Below are 22,092 nucleotides of genomic sequence, written 5' to 3'. Positions count from 1 at the left end.
CTCTGCAACTGAGTCCACCTCGTCGTCTTGTTCTGACAGAAGGTAGTTTGTTAGTGTGTCCAATTATAAATGAAAAAGGTCAATTGATAAAATTAACTCACGGATGCAATCTTTGAGTCAGGGAACATTTCTTTAGCTAATTCTGAGAAGTGATCAGCAATAGTTGCAGGCAAATAGTGTTCGGCAACAAATTGGCTGAATAAAATCTCCGCTTTCGTCACTTTTCGTTCTGTAGGCTTCATCTTTATGACCAGTGTAGTTAATGTTACTTTTAAAAAGTAATTGATTAGTTACAACTTACTTCTCCCAAAAATAATTGAGTAAGTAATTCAGTTGCCTGAATGTAAGAGTACTTAGTTACTTGTCAAAGTAACTTATGTCAAAAAAAAACAAAAAAAACATAGTAACCCTTGCTGTGTTTGGTTACTTAGGTTGGCTAAGAAGGTTCACTACAACAGAGCCTTTCTGAGAAGTGTACTGCTCTAAAATGGCGGCTGTTTACTAACGCCACCGAGTCTGTAATTGCGAATGTAGTTCTATATGCATGCGATATCTACAGTGGGGAGAACAAGTATTTGATACACTGCCGATTTTGCTGGTTTTCCCACTTGCAAGCCATGTAGAGGTCTGTAATTTGTATCAAAAGTTCTCTTCAACTGTGAGGGACGGAATCTAATACACAAATCCAGAAAATCCTATGTATAATTTTTAAATATTACATTTGTATTTAACTGCATGAAATAACTATTTGATACATTACCAACTCGTAAATATTTGGGCTCTTAGTTCTTTTTTAAGAACCCCTCCTGTTCTCCACTCATTACCGGAAGTAATTGCACCTGTTTGAACTTGTTACCTGTATAAAAGACACCTGTTCACATGCTCAAACAAACTCCAACCTCTCCACAATGGCCAAGACCAAAGAGCTGTGTAAGGACATCAGGGATAAAATAATAGACCTGCACAAGGCTGGGATGGGCTACAGGAAAATAAACAAGCAGCTTGGTGAGAAGGTAACAACTATTGGAGCAATTATTAGAAAATGGAAGAAGTTCAAGTTGACGGTCAATCTGCCTCGTTCTGGGGCTCCATGCAAGATCTCACCTCGTGGGGCATCACTAATCATGAGGAAGGTGAGGGATCAGCCCAGAACTACACGGTAGGACCTGGTCAATGACCTGAAGAGAGCTGGAACCACAGTCCAGAAGAAAACCATCGGAAACACATTACGCCGTCATGAATTAAAATCCTACAGCGCACGCAAGGTCTCGCTGCTGAAGCCAGTGCATGTCCAGACACGTCTGAAGTTGGCCACTGACCATCTGGATGATCCAGAGGAGCAATGGGAGAAGGTCATGTGGTCGGATGAGACCAAAATGGAACTTTTAGGTCTAAACTCGGCTCGTCGTGTTTGGAGGAAAAAGAAGGATGAGTACAACCCCAAGAACACCATCCCAACTGTGAAACATGGAAGAGGAAACATCATTTTTTGGGGCTGCTTCTCTGCCAAGGGTACAGGACGACTGCACCGTATTGAGGGGAGGATGGATGGGGCTATGTATCGCCAGATCTTGGCTGGCAACCTCCTTCCTTCAGTGAGAGCCCTGAAGATGGGTCGTGGCTGGGTCTTCAAGCATGACAACGACCCAAAGCAAACAGCCAAGGCAACTAAAGAGTGGCTCCGTAAGAAGCATCTTAAGGTCCTGGAGTGGCCTAGCCAGTCACCAGATCTGACCCCGAGAGAAAATCTATGGAGGGCGCTGAAAGTCCGTGTTGCACGGCAGCAGCCCCGAAACCTGAAGGCTCTGGAGAAGATCTGCATGGCCAAAATCTCTGCTGCAGTGTGTGCAAACCTTGTCAAGGACTACAGGAAACGTTTGGTATCTGTAATAGCAAACAAAGGTTTCTGTACCAAATATTAAGTTCGATTTTTGTGATTTATCAAATACTTATTTCATGCAAATAAATGCAAATTTGTTATTTAAAAATCATACAACGTGATTTTGTTTTTTTGTATTAGATTCCGTCCCTCACAGTTGAAGAGAACTTATGATACAAATTACAGACCTCTACATGCTTTGCAAGTGGAAAAAACAGCAAAATCGGCAGTGTATCGAATACTTGTTCTCCCCACTGTAGGTGTAGATTGTAGGCTGTCGGCTACAGTCAGGAAATATTGGAGCCACCTAGCTTAGCATCACGTTTGCAACAGCGTCACAACAAACACTTCGCTGTAAGTGTCCCTGACTTTTCTCGCGTCATTCAACCAACGTAGTAACGCATCGTAACACAAATTGTCTCTTTGCCGAAACGGTGGCAAAATCCGAACGGAGAAAAAAAAAATTAATGCACGAAAAACACAGATTTTGAATGCACGGCGTACACATTTAAAAATCAGTGCTCAATTGTACAAATTACGCCAAAACCGTACAACTTGACAGGTATGTCTGATTGGCTAGAAATTGCCTTCATTCGCTGCTCAGATTGGTTGAACTGAATGACAAGAGATCAAGATAGGATGAATAGAGGGTTCGTCCTCTCCGTGTGTGTGTGTGTTTTTGTGGAAAATTAAAAAAAAAAAAAAATTACACAGTACAGTCTAATCGAGCTAGGGCGGGCACAGCAGTCTCTCAGGGCTGGCCCGGCCCCCTAATGCCCGCCCATGCCGCCGGGTCTGCCCACACTGTTCTTCATCCCGTCAAAGTTCAGCAATCTTCTATCAGAAAAACCATAACGGAAACTTTTGTATCTCTTCAAATATAAAATGTTGCCTCTTCAAATATGAAATTTTGTGCACTACCCTGTGGCAAACCCTTTTAATTATGGGATCCAGTGCACTACTACTACTTCTGCAGTACAGTGTTACCTCCACTTACAAACGTCTCTACATACAGCATTTCAGGTTACAACACGCCTCAATAGGAAAATATTGCTTCCTGTTACGAAAGAAATTTCATGATACGAAAGGCAAAAATACTGTGTAGGCTGCCTCTAAACATAACAGACTTATAGCTGCTCTGTCATTGGTTATTGCCAAGCATCTTCCTGGCATCCAATTAGCTGAGAGGGACCTTGAATTAATGTGAATGTGTGTATCCCAGCGTACTCTTCATTTTCCCATTGGGCAATGATGTGTTCCGACAGCTTCATGTGAGCATTAACTTTTATTCTTTGTTTTTTACACGATGCACAACTCTTCATTTTATGTTTATTGTGCAATAATCTAATTGTAACATGTACCGTATTTTCCACACTGTAAGGCGCACCTAAAAGCCTTCAATTTTCTCAAAAGCAGACAGTGCACCTTACAATCCGATGCACCTTATATATGGATCAATAGACCCCAATCACCAACGTCACACAATCACGTGATCGCTGTATTGTGCCGCCATATTGTCCGTCATTGTGTGTCCGTATTGTCATTGATCGTAATTTCTAAAGGTGGATTCACTTGCAAATTATGGAAGCCCCGGTGCTTTCAGATGCTGTAAACTCATTGGATTAGTTGCATTAAAGCCGTTATTTGGAAAAGCTTCGGTCGATCCAGTCACCAGATCCATATTTGATGCCGATGAAACCGATGTTTCCTCCCGTCCAGTCCCGTCCCGTGCGTCAGAGCTCGTCCTGAGACCACAAAATTTCCAATCATACTCCAGTCACGATGAGGAGTCGGGTAGAGTAAAATAATACATATTCACGGTACAAGAAAGTCGTTTCTGTGTGGGCGCTCCCGTCAGGGGGAAGATTTCAAGCAGAGCGGCTATTTTTCGGCACAACACCTGTTGTTGTGCTCACCTTCTTGCTGCGCGACTGTGGCGACGAGTTTCGTAGTCTCCGTCTGATGATGTCTGCGATCGTGTTGGCATCATATTGATGTTTTCGCGGCTGTCGACACAAACACATCGTGGACCGAGATAAAACAAACCGTGCTGCTTTCGAGATTTGCCCTTTTAACAATGGGCACACAGCAACTACGAAAATGACCATTTATCTTCTCTGTTACTGTAACCAACCGCCACACATGCCTTCACCATTTTGATTAATCAATGATAACGATTGGCAGGAAGGTTTTTGGGTTCGTTTACTAGGTGGTGATTCCTTAGACAAGCAGAAAAACACGCAGTAATAGGAGGAATGTACGTAGCGGTAATATGTAAACATGATGAGCTGACGGACAATATGGCGGCTCCAGTCAGGGGGGCTGAGTTGTGACGTCACATGATTGGGGTCTATATTGGTTAATCATGGCATGAGATTCTGTTAAGCGCAGCACCATCTAGTGGATGTATAATGCAACTCCAACCATTACTACTACCTCTACTGCGCCTTTTAATGTGTTGCACCCTATATATGAAAACAGTTTTAAAATAGACAATTCATGAAGGTGCACCTTCTACTCTGATGTAGTGCTGCAATGATTAATCGATTAACTCAAGTAATCCGATGAGGAAAAACATTTAAAAAACATTTTGCTGCTTCAAGTATTCGTTTAATTCAGTACTTCTCAAATAGTGGGGCGCGCCCCCCCAGGGGGGCGCAGAGCAATGCCAGGGGGGGCACATGTGTCCTCGGGGAACATGCTTTTTTTTTGTGTTTTTTTTTTTTTGTTTTGTTGCTGAACTGGAATAAAGTGTACTTGCACATCCACTCAGTGGGTGGCAGTGGCACTCTCATTTTCAGAGTGCGTGCAGTATTTTTGAACTAAGGTGGAGCACTCAGCACACAGAAAACAGATATGAGGAGCAGTGCGCCGCCGCCGTTTTCGAAAGCCGTTTTCCGACCGGACTCACTCCCGCAGCGACCCACTGTCTTGTCCAGTTCTCACGTCGCCGCCCGAGAAGTGCCATTTTCGGCTTGGGATCGTCACGACGACCGCCCTCACCTACGGTTCTCCCTCGGCCGCCGAGAATGCGCTTTTTTCTTGCCGTTTGCCTTTTAGCTTTGACTTTTAATACAGTGGGTGACGAGGAAAGACCACTGTTTACTGTGTCTAAAAATAATTATAGCGGACAGCCAGAAGCCAAATCAATTAAGACGCCACTTAAAGACATTCGACCCCAATCTCATTGATAAACCGCTTGATTGTTTTTCAGCGAAAACGTGCCGAATATTGCTAACAATCGTCCTGCTTTGTTAGTGTTATATCATAAACCAGTGAGCATTGTTAGCATGCTCATTGCAAAATAACTCCACGCCATTGCAAAGGAGGTAATACTGAGTGTGAGCAGCAAAAATAAAAACTGTCCTTCTGTCCAAGGACACTCTTTTTTTCTTTTATTCAGGGTTGTTTTTTTCGGTCAAATTTTTTGGCATATTGTCCTCATGAGTGAATGTTTCTAATCAATTTGAATTTGTTATTATTTACTGATTTTATTACATTTTATTTTTCTGTATCAAATGGTCAAAAATGTACCTTGAGTGTATTTTTACAGTTTGGATGTGACTTTTTTTTTTTTTTGTGTTAAATTCAGGCAAATTGATGCGCGTCAAGTCTTCTCTGTTACAAACAAAACAATGTTAATAAAGTTATACTTTATCATAAGTCGATCTATGTTACTTTTTTTCTTTATTAGGAAAAAAAAGGACACAAATTTAGGCAGATGTGTATTTATAATAGTAATTTTATAGACTGATACTATTTACAGTGGCGGCAGAGAGTTGGGGGGGGCGCAAAACATTTACGTCTTCCTTGGGGGGGCGTAACAGAAAATAATTGAGAAGCACTGGTTTAATTAAAGTGGCGTTGTAATGGTTTGTTTTGAAAGTGTTTGCATTTAGTTTTATTGATGTGAGCGTATACATATCCCTCTAGTGGCGACATTGAATATGACATAACTCATTTCACATGGCTTAATCCAGCTGCTCCCTGTTAAGAACAACATGTTTTTGTTTGAGGTAATGTTTTTTTTAATGCATTTGTAATGTAGTTGTTTAGTATGTATATTTAGCTGTATTTTTTTTTTTTTTGGTGAGAATATGTGTTTGAACTATTAAGATCATTGCTTAAAAAAAAAGTTAGCATTTTAAAGCATTTAAGCGAGCGGACTTTTGCTATGTAAGTTAGCCATATGTTCATTTGTTCTTTCGTTGTACTTAGATCCTCATTTATTAATTTTTATACTGTTTGAGGCTAAGAACAGGTATTTCTAATTTTCAATGTTCCTTATTGGTTATACGATTATTCAAACTAACTAGTTCATCGATTAATCGACTACTTAAATAATCGATAGCTGCAGCCCTACTCTGATGTGCCTTATAGTGCTGAAAATATGCTATTTGTTACATATTTTAATGCATTTTTATGCTTTATGAAATATTTATGTCTGAATTTTGATGGCTTGAAACGGATTAGGGCATTTACATGGAAAACGCATCTCTACTTATGGAATTTTCAGCTTACGAAACTACTTCCAGAACTAATTAATTTCAGAAGTAGCGGTACCACTGTATTATAAAGTTCTCTAACTTTTTGCAGTTTGACAGATTTTTTTCCCCCCATGCAAAAGTACCTCTCATCTACTTCAAGTATGCTTGTTATGGAACTGCCCATGCTCGGCCTCAACAGCTGCAGTAAAAATGAAAACATCTGCTCATTCAGGATTTATTTTGGAAGCCTTTAAAATCTTTGGCAGGTAGCTCAATTACAGGTTTGCACGAGAAACCTGTAAACTTAAATTCGTATACTGTGCAGTACATGTTGCAGACCTTTTATTTTCATATACAATAAGGAATTCTAAGGCTTGGATTAGCCTCTAACCCTTTAAAAGTGTCACTGAATGGCCATTGTAAAGTTTGCATTATTTATCACTGAGAGCGTTTGCAGAGTAGTACTGCGGGGAAAAAAAAGATTGTTCTCTGCAATGAAGGATTTAAGAGGATAAAGGAAAACAAAAATCTGCCAAAAACTTCAACAATGGTAACCTGTGCACTCACTATTGATACAGTTGGCACATTAATCAAAATCGTGTTCAGGCAGTTCCCCGCTCTGAAATACTTTTGCTTATAATACTTATTTCTCCATAATAGTTAGAAACTACAAACCTTGAAACTACCCAAGGTTGCAACTCTAATTTGGAACTCCAACCCAGGCTTCAACCCTTGAAACGATTAACATCTCAACTTTAATTTGGAAACATAAGCCTGCCAAGAAACAGTACTTTGAAAGCTTGGAGTTCGCTTGAAATCCTAATATGAAACCTAAAACTTTGCTTGAAAGTATAGTTTTAAAACTGGGAACTACTCTCGAACTTAGCTTGAAATCCTACCCTTTGTCCTGACCTTGCCATGGTAATTTGACACACAAACTCTGGCTTTGAATTCTAACCTTTAAATCATACTCTAAAAAACACTAATAATGGCATCAAACTCTGATTTTAAACTCTTTTCTGGCCCTAACTTGCGCCCATAGGCGGGTCTACTGTTCAGGCGAAGTAGACGATCGCCTTAGGCCCCCAACCTGTAGGGGGCCCCCAACCAGCTGCCCTTGCCCCAACGAGCAACGGCTTGGGCCACCGGAGCCAGCAGCACCCCCAACTATTTGTCATGTATAATTATGTCAGCATACCAAACAAAAAAATAACAAAACAAAAAAGAAAGCCATTTGAATGTGGAATTTATATTATCACCCCCCCCCCCCCCCCCCCACACACACACACACACACACGCACTACAATGGACTGTTCCACGACGACGGACTAAGTATCAGTCGCTTAGCTTCATTTAGCACTCCGCTTAGCTGTTCGTTAGCTTGACTGAGCTCTCCCGCGGTTTTCACTCCACTAAGCTCGCTATTTTTACAGCTCACTTGCTACTTCGCACGTCGGCTATCATTTATTTCGAACACATGAGCGAACGTGCTCTCCATGAGAGCCAAAGTGCAGTGAGGGAGAAGTTGAGAACAGGCCTCTAATGCCTCTTTTAACTTTCTTCTTCTTCACACCGAACATAAAATACACCACAGCACACCCTGTGGCGAAACAATGTAGTACAGTTCCAATCAGTCATACAATTGCACTCAACAGCTGGTTAACAGCAAAAGCACGTCATGTTCGTCATATAAATAATGATTTCTGGAGTTAATCCCGCATACTTCAGAATTAAATTATAATATGTTGAGTGAATACTACATAATACAGATTCTACACTAAAAATAGCTTTCAAATGACACTCTTCATGACAAATATGACTGGCAATGAATAATTATTATAATTATTATACTACTACTATATAAAGTAGTATACTGTAATAATATTGCTAGAATTTTTTTTAAGAATTGTTTTGAATAATGTTGGAAAGGCAAAGTCAGTGTTCTGAATCTGTTTACTTTCCATTCTTTTGCACTAGTAAATGCTATCTGCATTTAACCTCATTGTTTGTGATTAATTATTGTTATTTACATGATTATTTGTACTTTAATAAAGAATTTATGTGTTCCAAAATAGTTTTGTGAATTAGTAAGTGTCAACAAAAATTTCATTGCTAAATTAGTAAAAAAAAAAAAAAAAAGAAAATTATTAGATTAGTCGATTAATCGTGAAACTAGTCGGCTGACTAATCAGGAGAAAATTTGTCGTTTAGGACAGCCCTAGTGTACCTGAACATATTTCCTCCACACCCTTCTCACCTTTTTAACCCCTGACCCATGAAGAGGGCCCCTGGATATGTTTGTCTTAGGCCCCAAAATTGCCAAGTCAGCCACTGCTTGCGCCACTTGGAGCCATATTTCAAATACAGCAATTTTTGGACTATAAACCGCTAATTTTTCCCCTCATTTTAAATCCTGCGCCTTATAGTCCAGTGCGGCTTCTTTGTTGATTTATTCTGGTTAACAGGTAACACTTTATTTATTATACAGTGCCCTCCATAATTATTGGCACCCCTGAAAAAGATGTGTTTTTTAGCTTCTAATATTTTTTTTTAATTCAAATAATATGGGACCTTAATGGAAAAAAAGAGAAAAATCCAACCTTATAGGGCAAGTGCATTCATTCAGTGGGGAAAAAAAATCCCACATAAAGAAAAAATTATTTGACATCAAATAATGTGTGTCACAATTATTAGCACCCCTGGTGTTATTACTTTGTACAATCCCCTTTTGCCAACAAAACAAGGTCTGGGGACTGAGATGGCCATGGGAGGAGCTTGATTTTGTGTCTGGTGAACCATTTCTGTGTAGATTTGGCCATATGTTTAGGGTCATTGACTTGCTGAAAGACCCAGTGACGACCCATCTTCAGCTTTCGGGCAGAGGGCAACAGATTTTGATTTAAAATGTCCTGGTATTTCAAAGCATTCATGATGCCATTCACCCTAACAAGGTTCCCAGGGCCTTTGGAAGCGAAACAGCCCCACAGCATCACTGACCCACCTCCATACTTCACAGTGGGTATGAGGTGCTTTTCAGCATGCGCATCTTTCTTGGCACGCCAGACCCACTTAGAGTGTTTGTTGCCAAAAAGCTCAGTTGAAGCCTGGGACCGTGTGTATTTTTGTTTGAGACCAAGATGTTTGTTGCAAAAAGCACAATCTTGGTCATATCTGACCAAAGCACGTGGTCCCAGTTGAAGCCTGGGACCGTGTGTATTTTTGTGTCAGACCAAGATTGAGCTTTTTGGCAACGAACACTCTTAGTGGGTGGGTGGCTTTAAGATGTATGGACTTAATAAAAACTACCGTTATTTTCGGCCTATAAGCCGCTACTTTTTTCTTTCATTTTCATTCCTGCGGCTTATAGTCCAGTGCGGCTTGTTAATTGATTTATTTGGGTTAATATATTACACTTTATTTGACTGAGGCGTCATAAAACCATCATAATTATGACATGTCACCATCATGGGCATTACTGAATGCTTTTGACAGATGTCATTAAGTGTCATCCGGCAAATTATATCACTTACTCCATTTATGTCCAGCTCGGATCTTTTACATCCATTTAAAAGTGAGATAATTTGCCTGATAACACTAAAGGACATCTGTTATAAGCATTCATTAATTCTCATGACACTGTCATATAAAAAATTATGATCGTCTAATGAGTCTGAAACAACTGGAACAGAAACTTAAGAAATAATTAGGACAGAACGTAAATTTTCATTGTTATTTACATCTGTAGCGCTGCAATGCATGCTAGGAGGCATGTTGGACAACAACAGTGTTGACAGCAGGTGGCAGCAGAGGTTGACTGTCTCCCCAAAGGGAGCAGTGATGGCCAACTGAAGCTTCTTGCCGCAATGAAGTTTTGCAGCCAATTGGTTCAAAGCTTCATGGTGGTTCATTTGGTCGTATGACTGTCAAACGATACTACTGTCAAATATAGTGTTATCGGTTAATATCTTTTGGTGTGTATATCCCGTAATACAGTGGGGACAGCTGAGGGTTATTGTCCAGTGTGGCTTATTTATGAACAAATGTGGTTTTCGTGTCAAATTTGTTGGGTGGCGGCTTATAGTCAGGTGCGCCTTTTAGTGCGAAAATTACAATAATAGTAATATTTACTTTAAATGGAATAATCTTAAACATTAATCTGTTAACTAGTCTATAACACTCAAAACAAAATGGAGAAAATTATTTGACTAGATTTAAGAAAAATAATCTTATAAAGACTTTATAAATGTTCAGTGTAATTTTGAATATTGTTTAAACCTCTGATTTGAAACAAACATGAATGCCTTAATCCAGGTTAATTTGAAATGTTAATTCTTGAAATGCTACTTTGACACCCTCCCCTGCTAAAGGCCACAAATGACTCGTATCATGTCCCGTAAACAAATCATTGTCCGTCTAATTTACCCAAATAGAATGGCCAGGATATTAAAAACAATACTGTGCACTTGCACACTCCTGCAATCTATAAACACAATAATAAATATGCTGTTAGATAAATTGTACCATGCTGACAGTGTAAATCAAAACTCAGCTTTATCATCTTTTGTAAAGGTAGAATTTTACATTCAAGCTCTTGTGCTGAATGTGATTAGATAGTGCTGCATTGCAGATGAATGTTGTCGTCCAGTGAGGTAAAAATGTCTCCATTTCAGCCAGGGCTACTTTTCCGCAGCCTGCAGTCATCATTCCTCCATTTTTATGGTCCACACATACACTGATATTCATGACCTCATCATAATGCAGGAATTGATTTGACATGCTGCGATTTCCTTCCCCCATCTCCCCCCCCCCTCCGCTTCCCAAACCCATTTTGATTTTTTTTTTTTTTTTTCATGCCAGTGAGAATATGATGTGCGCCTTGCCATTTCATTTGATGTTTAGAAATCATATTTTGATGGTGCTCACAGAATATAAAGTCCCGGTTCCACATGAAACATTGTTCCGTCAAGACAGCAGAACTATTTGTTTAAAAGTGTCACTTTTTGCACAAAAAAGAGAAAAAAAAAATGACAAATAGATAATACACTCAGAAGACTCCAGTGTTAATTGAGTGCGTGATGTTGTCAGGAGATGACAGGTTGGGGGTTATTTGATAGGTGGTTTTTGCAAATGGAACTGAGAGGCACCATTAATCCGCTCATCTGTATGCCACGTGGTGTCAGGACGAAGGTAGCGGGGGAAATTGCTCGTCATCCTCAGCGGCTGTTAATTGTTTTTCTGATGAGTTTGGCGTGGGAATGTGTCTATTTACCTAAATGTTAACAAGGACAGCGGTGACCCACTTTATTCCCCCCCCCCCTCCTCCTTCTCACCCTCCATTCTGAATGAAAGATGAGAAAAATTCCTTTAAGCGCCATGAACACTCGAGGAAAATAGGAGCATTATAGCGCGTCAAGCAGTAGAAACATGTTTTCATTTCTAGTATGACAGCATTTTATGTTGTACAACAATAACAATATGTTAAAGAAGACCCCCCCACCCCGACTCACACATACATAAAACAATTTAAAACAGTTCAAATATCTTTAATTGGTCCAAATAATGTATGAAGTTGACTGTTTTTACAGTTACAACCTCTGTCAAAGATAACCATGCAAGCTGACTATATAGTGGTACCTATACATATGAAGTTAATTCGTTCCAAGACCTTGTTTGTAAGTCAAAATGGTCGTCTGTCGAGCAGGATTTTCCCATAAGAAAACATTATAATTCCAATAATTCGTCCCACTAAATCTGTTAAAAATGCCAGGTTGTTTGCATGTTACATGTTTTAAATCCCCCAAGTGGCGAGTTGCCATTTGTTGTTTTTATGATCAGGCATATTTTGGCCACCTAAAAAAAGCTAAGACCTACGTTCTCAGAAAGAAAAAAAAAGCAACGCGTTGATGAAGAGAAAGTTTTGGTCTGATTAATTCGGGACGAGCATCATTATTGTTCTAACTGGACTATCTGCAGTGGTATCCATTCTTCTAGTCACACCAGCTCAGTGCTTTTTTACAAAATCCTTAATAAATACTGCTGTTACTATTGCAAAAAGCAATTACAAGAGCAAAAAAAAAAAAAAAATCATTATGTATTTTGCGTAGTGAACCTGAATGCACCGCGGGGCTGATGGCAAAGTGAGAGAGTGCAGTTGACTTTCCCTTTTCACGTCCTGTTGTTGCTATCAGTTGGCGATGCGTGTTTGTTACAAACCTAACGAAGCTGGTGATCTCTTTGGCGATGGTACCAGAATAATAAATGTCACCTTAACGTATAAAGACTGGCGAACAGAGGTTGTCGGAGCATTGTCAAGCAGTTCATGGACATGCACCCCACGCTCATATTTTTTCCATCATTCCATCTCCATTTCAATGGTGAGCCTCACCTTTTTTTCCTTTTTTTTCGTCACCTGCTTTAACATTCTTGGAACCCATGTTGATTTCTCTCACAAGAAAATCCGCCGTGCGCCAGTCTTGCGGGAAAACAATGAAATTGCGTCTGTCATGAATTGTCGTATTTCGAGCATTTTGTCGGATGTAGAAACAAATGGCGTGTCAAAATTTTACGTCGGCTGTCAAAAAGATCGTGTGTCGAAGCGATCGTATGTCGAGGTACCACTGTATTTGCTAAAATTGCAGAGGTGGGAAGAGTAGCCAAAACTTTTACTCAAGTAAGCGTATCGTTACATCAAAAATAATAATTCTCAAGTAAAAGTAAAATTTGTCATCCAAAAAATTTACTCAAGTACAAGTAAAAAAGTAGTGAAAAGAATACACAAGTAATGAGTAGCATTGTGAGTAACTGCTTGAGATGCTTGATTTTTTTTTTTTTTAACAAACAGCCATAGTTATCTACTGTATATGAACTGATATTATTAAACTGTATTATAACATTACATAACCACATTATGCTACGAGCCCTGAAGCAGTCATTCTTAACCTGAATTTTCATACACTGACCAAAGTCAAAGTGTCATTTTAGACTGGGTTTTGGACTGGTTTCCCTCCAATTTACATGCTTTATCCCATTACTTTCAATTTCTAGCCCTCTATCTAAAGGGAGGAGAAACTGATTTGCTCAGTGGAAAGTTGACTAGCACTGTATATGTTGAAGTAAAACAGACCTGCAGGCAGTATGGACTGCACTATTAACGGAGAAAAAAAAAACAACTTAATTTTCCATCCATCCATACATCCATTTTTTTCTCGATTATCTGATGTCAGGTCGCGGGGGCAGCAGCTTCAGCAGAGAAGCCCAGACTTCTAGCTTCCCAGCCACTTCATTCAGCTCTTCTTGAAGGATCCCAAGGTGTTTCCAGGCTAGCCAGAGGACATAGTCTCCCCAGCGTGTCCTGGGTCAGCCCCACGGCCTCCACCCAGTGTGACATGCCCGGAACACCTCACCAGGGAGGCGTCCAGGAGGCATCCTAATCAGATGCCCGAGCCACCTCATCTGGCTCCTCTCAATGCTGAGGAATAGCATCTCTACTCTGAGGCCTTCCCGGATGACCGAGCTTATCACCCTACCTCTAAGGGAGATACCGGACACCATACGGAGGAAACTCAGTTCGGCCGCTTATATCCGGGACCCTCGTGAGGGTAAGAATGTAGATTGACTGGTAAATTTTACGCCATGAAAATAGTATGTGATGCGAGGATGTGACAATAAATTGCAAATATAGACACAAACACAAAAAACAGGAACAGTTTAAATGGGTTTGGCTTCATTTTCCAACATGAAAATCAACGCGAAAGGCAAAGTTATTTATACTAAAATTTGAAATTGTAAGGAATTTAAACGGGAATACACTTAAATATCTTAAATATAATAAATACCTCATTAGTTACAGGCTACGTGCCGCAGTCCTTTAAATATGCAGTTATTAAACCGCTCTTGAAAAAACCTACTCTTGATCCTGATATTTTGGCCAATTATAGACCTATTTCTAACTTACCATTTCTCTCCAAAGTCCTTGAAAGAGTGGTAATTAAAAAGCTCTGTCAGCACCTACAGGACAATAGTTTATTTGAACAGTTCCAGTCTGGCTTTCGAGCTCATCATAGCACTGAAACCGCATTAGTTAAAGTAACTAATGACTTGTTACTTGCCGCTGACATTGGATTAGTCTCGATCCTGGTTCTGTTGGACCTGAGTGCAGCCTTTGACACAATCGACCATAATATCTTATTGCAGAGATTAGAATGTGACATAGGCATTAGAGGAGCAGCCCTCTGCTGGTTTAAATCATATTTATCTAATAGGTACCAGTTTGTCAATGTAAACCAGCAATCATCATCGTACTCTAGAGTTAGTTATGGTGTGCCGCAAGGATCTGTCCTCGGGCCCATCTTGTTTTCGCTGTATATGCTTCCTCTAGGTAATATCATCAGAAAACATAGCATTAACTTTCATTGTTACGCTGACGACACACAACTGTATTTATCAATTAAACCTGAGCAGGTCAGGCAAGTAGAAAAACTAAGTGCCTGCGTCCGAGATATAAATACCTGGATGAGCACTAACTATCTTCTACTTAACCCTGAAAAGACAGAAGTCCTTATAATAGGCCCGAAAAGTGTTAGAGACTCTTTAGCTGCCCAGATAGTCACTCTGGACAATGTAAGTGTAGCCTCCAGCGCCACAGTTAAAAACCTAGGAGTTTTATTTGACCCTGACTTATCGTTTAAAGCACACATTAAACAAACCTGTAGAACGGCTTTCTTTCAACTGCGCAACATCGCCAAAATTAGAAATATTTTATCTAAAAGCGATGCAGAGAAATTAATTCACGCGTTCGTTACATCGAGATTGGATTACTGTAACTCCCTACTTGCAGCTTGTCCGAAAAGCTCTCTAAAACGTCTTCAGCTAGTCCAAAACGCAGCAGCAAGACTTTTAACAGGAACCAATAGAAGAGAGCACATCACCCCTGTGCTCCAGACACTTCGCTGGCTTCCAGTCGAGTTTAGAATTCAATTTAAAATACTCCTTCTTACATTTAAGACCATTAATGGGTTGGGGCCACCTTATCTCACCGATGCTCTGGTTCCATATCGCCCCAACAGAACACTCCGATCTCAGAATGCAGGTCTACTGGTAGTTCCCAGGGTTTCTAAAAGTACTGTCGGAGCTAGAGCCTTTAGCCACCAAGCCCCTGTTTTATGGAATCAGCTTCCAGCTAGTATTAAAGAAGCCGAGACAGTCTGCACATTTAAGATTAGATTAAAAACGTTCCTATTCGACAAAGCTTATGGTTGGGCTAGTTGAAGTCGGAGTAGACTCACAGTTTAGTCTAAGCTGCACTAGAAGCTATAATGCTGGGAGCAGTACAGCCGCTGAGTTCTATCTCCTTTTCTTACTCTACCTACCACTTGTCTTACTTTATTTCTATTTTCCAATGTTAATATCTAGTTGTCTAGTCTCTTCATCACTAGTCACCCGGTGTCCCCTTTCCCCCCTCCCCTCTGGGGAGGGGCTATTTTTCAGCTGCAGCCTCCTGACTGTCCGGACCCCTGGCTGGATAGACGTCCTCGCTGCTACCCCCGTCTCTTCTGACTAGAGGGACCTCTTCTTGCTCCTTTACTCCACTGTATTTTTACGGACTATAACTTCGCTTGCTAATTCCCATTAGCAGTTCTGGGGTTCCTGTCTATCCGTCCTGGGAGTGGATCTCTCCTGACTGTGGTACTCCCCAAGGTTTCTCATTTTTCTCCCAATTGACTCTGAGTTTTTGGAGTTTTTCCTTGCCGGCATGGAGGGTCTTAAGGATAGGGGATACCCAGGACTTGAACTGTATCTATTCATCTTTGTTGCTTCATTTCTAATTGTGTATCATATTGCCTCTGTAAAGCCCTTTGAGACTTCTGTTGTGATTGAGGGCTATACAAATAAAATTGAATTGAATTGAATTGAATTGAAAATATTAGCTTGCTTGCTCACTTAGCTACAGTGGGGCAAATAAGTATTTAGTCAACCACCAATCGTGCAAGTTCTGCCCTACTTGAAAAGATTAGAGAGGCCTGTAATTGTCAACATGGGTAAACCTCAACCCTGAGAGACAGAATGTGGAAAAAAAAACCCTGAAAATCACATTGTTTGATTTTTAAAGAATTTATTTCCAAATTAGAGTGAAAAATAAGTATTTGGTCATCTACAAACAAGCAAGATTTCTGGCTGTCAAAGAGGTCTAACTTCTTCTAACGAAGTCTAACGAGGTCTAATGAGGCTCCACTCGCTAATAACTCGTCAAGAAGTAAAATCTAAAATGTAGAAATAGGAGAAAAAAATGTAACGACTTGTGTTGCCGAAAGTAGTGGGGTAAGAGTAGCATTTCTTTTTCACAAATCTACTCAAGTAAAAGTAAAATGTATGGCTTAGTAAAGCTACTCTCAGAAATATATTTTTCTCAAAAAGTAAATGTAACGGAGTATATGTAACGCACTACTACCACCTCTGTAAAATTGATAAACAAAAATGTATTCACTTGATGCAATGCAGCATACTGTCGTATTGTTCTGTAGTGAGCGTGTGGAAATATCTGATTGTACAGTCAACATATACTGTATAGGTGCATCACAGGGATGGGGCAATCTGTCATTAAAAAAAAAAAAATTAAAAAATTCTATCATACATAGGCCTGTCGCGATAACAAATTTTAGTGTGCGATAATTATTCTCATTATTCTCATAAATTATTGCGATATGCGATATTATTGCGCCCCCCCAATTTTTTTTTTAAACCAATTTACAATAACACAGTGAGAATACAGTATACAGTGCCTTGCAAAAGTATTCGGCCCCCTTGAATCTTGCAACCTTTCGCCACATTTTAGGCTTCAAACATAAAGATATGAAATTTAATTTTTTTGTCAAGAATCAACAACAAGTGGGACACAATCGTGAAGTGGAACAACATTTATTGGATAATTTAAACTTTTTTAACATATAAAAAACTGAAAAGTGGGGCGTGCAATATTATTCGTCCCCTTTACTTTCAGTGCAGCAAACTCACTCCAGAAGTTCAGTGAGGATCTCTGAATGATCCAATGTTGTCCTAAATGACCGATGATGATAAATAGAATCCACCTGTGTGTAATCAAGTCTCCGTATAAATGCACCTGCTCTGTGATAGTCTCAGGGTTCTGTTTAAAGTGCAGAGAGCATTATGAAAACCAAGGAACACATCAGGCAGGTCCGAGATACTGTTGTGGAGAAGTTTAAAGCCGGATTTGGATACAAAAAGATTTCCCAATCTTTAAACATCTCAAGGAGCACTGTGCAAGCCATCATATTGAAATGGAAGGAGCATCAGACCACTGCAAATCTACCAAGACCCGGCCGTCCTTCCAAACTTTCTTCTCAAACAAGGAGAAAACTGATCAGAGAGTCAGCCAAGAGGCCCATAATCACTCTGGATGAAGTGCAGAGATCTACAGATGAGGTGGGAGAGTCTGTCCATAGGACAACAATCAGTCGTACACTGCACAAATCTGGCCTTTATGGAAGAGTGGCAAGAAGAAAGCCATTTCTCAAAGATATCCATAAAAAGTCTCGTTTAAAGTTTGCCACAAGCCACCTGGGAGACACACCAAACATGTGGAAGAAGGTGCTCTGGTCAGATGAAACCAAAATTGAACTTTTTGGCCACAATGCAAAACGATATGTTTGGCGTAAAAGCAACACAGCTCATCACCCTGAACACACCATCCCCACTGTCAAACATGGTGGTGGCAGCATCATGGTTTGGGCCTGCTTTTCTTTAGCAGGGACAGGGAAGATGGTTAAAATTGACGGGAAGATGGATGCAGCCAAATACAGGAACATTCTGGAAGAAAACCTGTTGGTATCTGCACAAGACCTGAGACTGGGACGGAGATTTATCTTCCAACAGGACAATGATCCAAAACATAAAGCCAAATCTACAATGGAATGGATAAAAAATAAACGTATCCAGGTGTTAGAATGGCCAAGTCAAAGTCCAGACCTGAATCCAATCGAGAATCTGTGGAAAGAGCTGAAGACTGCTGTTCACAAACACTGTCCATCCAACCTCACTGAGCTCGAGCTGTTTTGCAAGGAAGAATGGGCAAGAATGTCAGTCTCTCAATGTGCAAAACTGATAGAAACATACCCCAAGCGACTTGCAAATGTAATTGGAGCAAAAGGTGGCGCTACAAAGTATTAACGCAAGAGGACCGAATAATATTGCACGCCCCACTTTTCAGTTTTTTATTTGTTAAAAAAGTTCAAATTATCCAATAAATTTTGTTTCACTTCACGATTGTGTCCCACTTGTTGTTGATTCTTGACAAAACATTTAAATTTTATATCTTTATGTTTGAAGCCTGAAATGTGGCGAAAGGTTGCAAGGTTCAAGGGGGCCGAATACTTTTGCAAGGCACTGTCTATTAATAGATCAAGTACACCCATTTAAACGCGATAAATATTTACTCTTAAATTCAAAAATACTTTTTAAGAAATCACAACTAAAAACAATAGACCATGCCTCTTAAGTAAAAAACAACAGTATTGATACCGCACAGAAACACAGAATAAATAACATGTTTAAAAAAAAAAAAAAAAAAATTGCACTTAATAACTTAAGCATTTAGGCAAATGAAAACTTCTCCCGTCATAGCTTCTGCAACGGTGTTCCATAGGGATGCAACGATACAGTTAAGTCATAGTTTGGTACGATTTTTGATACGGGGGACACTATTTTCGATCCGATTCAATACATTCAATGCCCTGTAAAAAAAAAAGATAACAATTATTTATATATATATATATATATATATATATATATATATATATATTTTTTTTTTTTTTTGCTAACGAGCAAAAATTATGTGCTTATTTCTTACTGATCTGAAAATATTTTGTATAAAAGTGCTGAGAACAATCTTTACTGTTTGTAAAGTGAGGCAGGGCACACTGTTGATTGCTACATCTCTCTTAGCAGCTAGGTTTACTACATGAGCAAGACATCCTATTTGTGGTCTGAATCCATCTGTGTCACGTGCTGAATTAACAATATTTTCAACATTATCTATAGTCACTGGTATGGATTGATTTGGCCTTCTTAACTTCCATTCAGTCATGACAGTTTAGAATTCATCGATGTAGTGTATGGACTACGTGTCCCATAATCACTCTGGGCTCACGTAGCCAATGGCATGGGACGTAGCACATTTTGTTTGCGATTTCATGATATTTAGTGTGTGCGCGCATTAAAAAAGTTAGCAAGCGCCGCTGAAGTCACGTCTGCTCATTACTACACAACACCAGCATATGACAATCGACTTTCATAAACAGGACGAGTTTGTAGCACAGCGCTCTTAATTTCATTACGCTGTTCGTTGTCAAAGTGAGGTTGTTCGTAGCAGCCAAGTCAATACAATGTTTTGGCGGACTTCGTTGTAAATATCCGGCGTTGTGCCAAAAAATAGCCGCCCCGCGTGAAATGTCACTCCTGACACTCCACACGTCAACAACACCGGCGCGCCATAGATGGTCCACAGTCACTCCGGAGCACTGACGCGGCCGGTATACGTTGAACAATAGGATATAATGGGAACGATTGGCTCCGGCGCTAGTTTTTGCCGGACGTGGAACAAAGATGCATTTTGCACAGTTGGTAACGAGGAATCTTAACTTTTAACAGCATGTCTGCCGCACGCACGTGCACGCGAGGCGATAAATCGCAGTGGAAAAATTACCACCTTCATTTTTATTTATCGCGCGATAAATGGAATTATTGCATATTGCGACAGGCTTAATCATACAGTATTGTCCAAATTTAGATTATTTTCATGTTTTTGTGTGTGTGTGTGTGTATGTGTGTGTCTAGCAGTATATAATCGCGTGCTTGCTAGCTTAAGCAACCATTCGAAAAATGTGAAAATCTGCCCAACTAGTCAATTTATTCCGTTGAATAAATATGAAACGGCAGCCCTAGTCTATCCCCCCCCCCAAAAAAAAACAACAGCAAAAAAAAAAAAAAAAATGTAAACGCAAGTGAAATAGAAACGTTTGAAATTCTCAATTTTGGGGCTCTCATCTGTTCTCTTAATACATATTAGGCCATTGAACATAAAATGAGGAGGGCTAAATCGTTGAAAAGAATATAATGTTGTGTTCACACTAATTAAAACAAAAACATTTGGTATAATGGAGAGTTGTGATTTTAATCATTTCTTCGTTTGTGTTTACATGCAGTGTGGTATTTTAAACTGAAAATATCAGTAAATTCATTGATTCATTGTCTTTGACTAGATTTTCATTCAACTATAGTTTCCAACAAAAACTCCTTGGTTCAACCTCGAGAGTGTGAAGCCACAACAATAACATAGGTCAGTTCTGAAAAGTCATTTCGATGCAGTTAGCCATGCTGTCACCTTGGAATGCTTACCACAGACACTGTGGTAACCCCAAATTACGTGCTAATGCCACACCAGATGCAGAAAATACAGTTGTTTTATTACCAAGCATGCAATCACATACAAACACATTTCATTTATAACAGTTGCGTTGTGTTGTTTTGACCAAAAACTGCAGGATGTGTGCCACAATAGTTACTTGGTCTCCTGCAAGCACCTCAATAGCAGCCTGTGTCTGCTGTGTTTTATTGACTTTAAACAAAGACGAAAACACTCCTGAAGCAATGTTTTTGAAAAATAGTTGCCATGTCTGACGTCTGACTGCTTTAGTTTTTAGTGACAATTTTAGCATTATTTCCACAACATGAACAAATTCCAAATCAACCCATATCCAATCTTCCATTTTACACACTATACAGGTAGTCCCCGTTTTACGAACAAGTTCCTGCGGTGGTGACATAACCCGGATTTCTTCGTAAGTCAGAATTAACCCTTTAAATACCTCAAAACATCCTCTAAATGAAAAAAAACAACAACAATCCAAAAACATGTATTATACGTCAGTGTTAGGGATGGGAATTGATACGATTTTTACGATTCCGATTCCATTATCGATATTGCTTAACGATTCGATTCTTTATCGATTCTCTTATCAATTCTAATTTCGGGAAAAAGAAGAACAAACATTTTGATTGGCATCAAGTTTGTTTAATCAGAAGTCACAACCTTACAAACTCACAACGAGGTCAAAAGAGGCCCAAAGCCTCAATGTTAACTGTGGCAATAAGTGGCAAATGCACAAGAATGTGTAACATTTTACTGAAACATTTTTCTAATAGAAATAAAAAATATTGGTATATTTTGGCATATAGGTCGTTGTTCTGCCTTTGGCAATGTCCCCAAACTTTTTCCTGTGAGGGCCAAATAAGTTTTCCCTTCTCTGATGAGAGGCCGGGGTCAGTTTGTAACAGAAAAAGTGTGACGATTGCAGGAGTGTGAAATGTAAAAAAATTATTGTTTTTCAGAAAGCCACAATCAAATAACCCTCTGTGGATTCTTCACGGAACAAAAGTAAATAAAATAAAAATAATAATATAATATAAAGATAATAAATAATAATAGCACTATTAATTAAATAGATAATAACCAAATAACCCTCTCTGAGTTATTCACTGAAAAAGGCCAGGAAATAAATAACACTACTGAGGGAGAAAAAAAACAAAAAAAAAATTCAAAATGCTCTCTGGAATTGTTCAGGGGGCCGGACCAAATATGGAGCCGCGGGCCGTAGTTTTGGGACCCCTGTTTCATTTACCAGTATATTGAAATGCATGCCTTTTAGTTTTTAT

The sequence above is a fragment of the Corythoichthys intestinalis genome, chromosome 1 (assembly GCF_030265065.1).
Source record: "Corythoichthys intestinalis isolate RoL2023-P3 chromosome 1, ASM3026506v1, whole genome shotgun sequence".
NCBI classification, from domain to species: Eukaryota; Metazoa; Chordata; class Actinopteri; order Syngnathiformes; family Syngnathidae; genus Corythoichthys; species Corythoichthys intestinalis.
The sequence above is the reverse complement of the archived record's forward strand: the minus strand, read 5'-3'. Positions refer to the sequence as shown.